Here is a 5,232-nt window from a genome sequence, read left to right on the forward strand (position 1 = left end):
GGGAAGAATCGCGGGAGAGCTAAAGACGAGGTTGTCGCCCCTGGTCTGGCTGTGCGCGGATCCACCCCTGAATTTGCCAATCACAGGAGCCAACAAATAACATTTTCTTGAGTCAGTTTGAGTGGAATTTCTTCACTCCCAAGTGAAAAGGGCTTTGCAACTGCAGACACTGCACATAAAGTCGCCCGGACGGTGCCTGCCACCTAAGAGGCGCCCAAGAAATGGTCGTATTTAATATCTAGCAACAGCTGCTATAAGAAAAGAAAATGTCCCTCCTCAGGAAGCTGTGTGACTTGGTGACCAGACAGACCATACAGATGCTTCTGTATCTTAGTAGCTCTGTGTCTCTGGGCAAATTAACTGACCCCTCAGCCCTGCCACTTCTTCATCTGTGAAATGGGCTTCATTGTGCCAGCCTTATGGAGCTGTGGGGACTGGAAAGCAAGCTTGGTGCTTGTCTTGCCTGGTGCCTGACCCAGCCCCTGCACCAAGATTCCTGGCCAGGGTTCCAGGTGGCAGGACAAGGGTGTGCACAGTCCAGCCGCCAACCCCTCTCCACAGGGGAAACTGACCCTCAAATGGGGAATACCTGGCCCAGGCTCTCACAGCTGTGCACCAAGCCTGGGCTCCAACCAGGGCTGGACTGATCTGATCTAGGACTCTTGCCACCATTTTAAAAACCATGCTGCTGTGCCCAGCCCTCAGGGGATGGATTGCCTTAGAACCGTCTCCTCAGGAAGCGGGCACGGGAAAGAACCTGAACTTCTCCTTCCAGCCTCACCACATGCCTGCAGCTCTCTGACCTCAGGCAGGTCATTTCATGTCCCTAGGCCTCACTTTCTCCATCTGCAAAATGGGAATGGTCATGGTGATATTTGGGACACGAGGGCAGTGTGACAAGGGAAGGTGGTGGCTTGTGACTTGTTTTCCAGGGTAAGGGAAGAAGGGTGGCCTGGAACTTGCTCTCCTCCTGCCTCGGCCTCCTGAGTCCTTCTTGCAGGTGGGCGACCATCTCCCACATGGACACCCCGAGCCCCTCCCTCCCTCGCTGACCCCGTCCTCCACTGGGTGAGCCTGGCACTCGCCCTGTCACTTGGTGGGTCAGACTCTCTCAGACCCCGACCCGCGTCCTCCAGGCCCACTCTAGCTGCAGCTGCACGTGGGGAGGACGCACCCAGCTCCACCAGCTCCACGTGGTGACAGTGTCTCAGCTCAAGCCAGCCACGTCCTGCTTCCCGTCTGGAGCTTCCCTCCCTCTGTGGCATAGGATACCCCCAGGAACCTCGTGCCACACACGCACTTGTGACCCGGCAGCACAGGGGAGCCAGGGCCTGGGAGGCTGCCCACCAGCAATGGGGGATGGAAGCCAGCGGGCCAGGGCCTCCCCGCCTCCTGGGCACAGCCTTGAGATGCACTTTGCCTGCCTCCTGGAGGCTCACTGGAATTAAGCAACCAGCCACCCAGAGCAGGAACCTGTCCAAATCAAGACCTGCCACAACCCAAAACGCAGTGGCTTAAAGCAACAATAAACATTTACTGTTTCACTTTCTGTGGACCAGAAATTGGGAGTGGTTCACCTGGGTCATTGTGACTTGGGGAATCTCATGAGTTCCAGGCAAGATGACGACGGGGACTGTAGTTATCTGAAGGCTGGGCAAGATCTGACTCCAAGATGGCGTGCCGGTGTGCCTGGAAGCTCCTCCTGGGCAGGAGGCCTCCCCTCCTCACCAGATGGTCCTCCCCACAGGGACCTGTCCTCGTGACGTGACCCCCTTTCTCATCAGATGCATTGGCTCCACACCTTCACCTTCAACCAGCCATAAGTGGCAAGCCCTCCACGTGCACCATCAGGCCTCTCTGCGATCCCCAGGCAGACATCACCAATCGATCTCAGTGCTCTTCCCCCCACAGCTGAGAGGTTAATCCAGAACCCCCTTCACTGTGGCACACAAGGAGCTGCTTCTAATGGATCACAGCTGGCTTCTGAGGTACACGCTCTGTCCATTCCTTTTTCATCGATTGATTAATTTATTTAGAGATCTTGGGGGTCAAACTCAGGGTCGAGCACCTTCTAGGCAAACACTCTACCTCTGAGCTCATTCCTGCATTTGGACCACCATTTTATCAATGGGGAAATGGCCTAGAGAGGAGGCTGCTTGGCCCAAGGGCATGGGCAGTTGGGTTGTCTTGCTACCCATCAGCAACTGGAAGCATGTAGGGCTGTGCGACCTCTGGGTTCTAGGACCCCTCGTTAATAAGACTCTATCCCCCGCTTCCTTTCTCCTTCTGCCTTTCCGGCTCCCCCTCTAGTCCAGACAGATCAGACAACACCACCACTATAGCAGCAACAATAGTAACAGGACTCATTTTTAATTGAACATTTACTACATGCCGTGGACTGTTCTTCACAGTGCCTACTTTACAGTGGGATCAGGGATTTGTGTGCAAGTGATTTTTTTTATTGGTGCATTATAATTATACAGGGTGGGATCTGTTGTCACATATTCCAACATGCACATGATGTGACAATACAATGGGTCAACATTGTTCCTGGTATCCCCCTCCCATCTGTCCTCCCACCGCTGGTCCCTTTGCTCGACTGACCTCCCTTCAGTTTTCATGATAGCCCCACCCCCACCTTTCTTTGTCTTTCACATATGAGAAAAAACACATGACCCTTGACCTTCTGAGTTCGGCTCACTTCACTTAACATAATGCCCTCAAGTTCCAGCCAGCCAGCCAGCCAGCCATCTCCTCCCGTGACATCACTTCATTATCTCCGTGGCTGAATGAAACTCCACGTGTTATGTACGCCACATTTTCTTGATCGGTTCATCCACAATGGACACCTCGCTGCTTCTGAGTTCAGCTGTTGTGACTGGTTAAAGTGGCTTTTTAAGGAAGTGTCTCAGAAGAGCCCTGAAGGAGGACAGAGCAGGATGGCGAAGGGGCAGGAGCTGAGTGGGACTCGACCAGCCTCAGCTCAGGAACGTCCCTCACGCCGCAGTCAAGGGGCGGGGCTTCTGCCTCCCTGCCGCAGCCCTCCATCCAGGCACAGGTGCAGTGCCCGGGAGCCCTTGGCGCACAGCCACCCTCGGCGGGGCAGAGCCTCCCTGTTATCTCCAGGCTCTGGCGGCTGCTCAGAGGTGACCCTCAGAACGTCCAGCTGTTGGCAGAGCCGCCCGTGGCGACCAGGGCGTAGACATATGCTACCAGTCGAAAGGAACCCAGGGAACCTGGGCTGACGCCAGTAGCATCCCCAACAACCCACGACCTCAGCAGAAAGGAACGCAGCTTCTCAAGGAGACAGGCGCACAGAGAGGTGAGGTCACTTGTCCGAGAGACACAGCTAGGAAGTTGTGGAGACAGAATTTAAAAATCCTGCAGCCCAGAAACCCAGGTGTCCGTGACGCTGGAATGACCCAGTAACATACATGGTGCCCCAACAGAACGCCAAACGGCCTTAGAAAGGAAGGGACCCCTGCCCCCGCTCCAGCGTGGATGGAACTTGACATCACGCCGAGTGGAATAAGTCACGGAAGATCCCGTGCTTCATGATTCCACCTGCGCACAGCCGAGCCTCGAGACTGAGGAGGGTGGCACCAGGGCCCGGAGCTGCCACCTAACGGGAACGTGCAGGTTCAGGCTGGCAGGATGGAAAGCGGGCGGGGATCGGCTGCCCCGGGATGTGAACGTGCCTGACGCCACCACGCTGCGCGTTCAAGATGACAAGATGGTAAATTTATATCATGTATTTTGCTACAATTAAACACATGGTTTTAATGATCTGCTTTTTAAAAACCATCCCGGCTGCAGTTACAGTCCGCCAGCAGACCTCCCGCAGAGAGCCAGAGGTCGGAGCCAGGAAGCACTACCTCCCCCTGCCCACGGAGCTGGGCGAGACCTTACCTCCTCACCTCTGCAGGCCTCAGTTTACCCATCTGTAGAATGGGGGAGAGCGTTCGAGCCCGGCAGCCAGCAGGAGTCAGAAGAGTCAGGTCCTTGCCCGGCGAAGGTGCGTGCGGGCACGGCTATTCCAGGAGTCACGGTCCATCCTGTTCAGATTGCTTCCTTGCTCCCTGTGGGGAGAGAGATGGCAGGCAGCCCGCACCCTGCTGAATGGAAAATTAAAAAGCTGGTCTCCACTGGGGCCCCGGGCCTGGGCTCGAGGCCCTGGGGCTCAGGCTGGGCGTCCGGGGTGGGGATGTGTCCGGGGTCTCCGTCCTAGCACAGCACCCAGTATGGCTGGAGGGGCTCCCCAAGGTGGGAGGGGTTCAGTTCTTGGCTCCCGCTCGGGCCAGCTTGGGCAGGGCCTGGAGCGGGAGCTGGCAGGACCCACTTCCCCCCTGGGTGAACTCAGTCCGTTCTGTTTCATGAAGTGGATTTCTCAGACCAGCTTCTGAGATGTTCTGGAAAACTGTGGATTTGGAAAGAGCCTGGGCCCAAGGAGAGATTTCAAGGATCCAGGAGAAGACCCTCAGGTGACGTGAGAAGGTGAAGCAGGACTGGGGGCCCCAGACGCTCGGCCAGGTGCTCACCGCCTGTCCCCCTTCACGCTGGGTGCCTGCAGAAAGAGACGGGACTGTCCCTTTCAAGCCAAGGGGAGGCCACGCTCAGAGAACTAGCCCATGAATGGCAGGGCTGGGACACGCATCCATACCCTGCTGTCCCCAGAGCCTATGTGTGTGAGCTGGAGACTCTCCCCACGGGGGAGGCAGAGTTGGGGTGACGATGTATCGGGGAGCATCCACCCAGGAGAAGAGTCGACAGATCTCTCCCAGCTTGGGAGGGGGCAGCAAGAGCTTCTGGAGCCCATTGGGAAAGTGACAGCCACGGAGGAGCTGAGAGGGAGGTGGTGGCCACAGACTTGGAAGCAGAGCTGGCTGGGCCCTGGCGGAGGGCCCCAAACACACTGAGCCTGTTGGCCCCCACCTGCCCACAGCTGCCCACACCCGGCCCTGTGGCGGATCTGATGGGCAACGCTGGGGCCTTGGGAGACTCCCTCCCCCTGGACGGTCTGCCGCGTGGACTTGGAGCTGGGGCGATATTGACTGGAACCCAAACAGCACTCGAGGAGACCACCCACGACCTCTCCTGGCCCTGACCACTCCTGCCACCCCAGCGTACGGGTCAGCCGGCAGGAGCGCCCCCTCCTGCCAGGTGACCCCAAGGCAGGTGTGGCCTGCATGCTGGCTTCACCCTCTCCCCACCTTGCTGTGTGGGTGGACATGG

The sequence above is a fragment of the Sciurus carolinensis genome, chromosome 1 (assembly GCF_902686445.1).
Source record: "Sciurus carolinensis chromosome 1, mSciCar1.2, whole genome shotgun sequence".
NCBI lineage: Eukaryota > Metazoa > Chordata > Mammalia > Rodentia > Sciuridae > Sciurus > Sciurus carolinensis.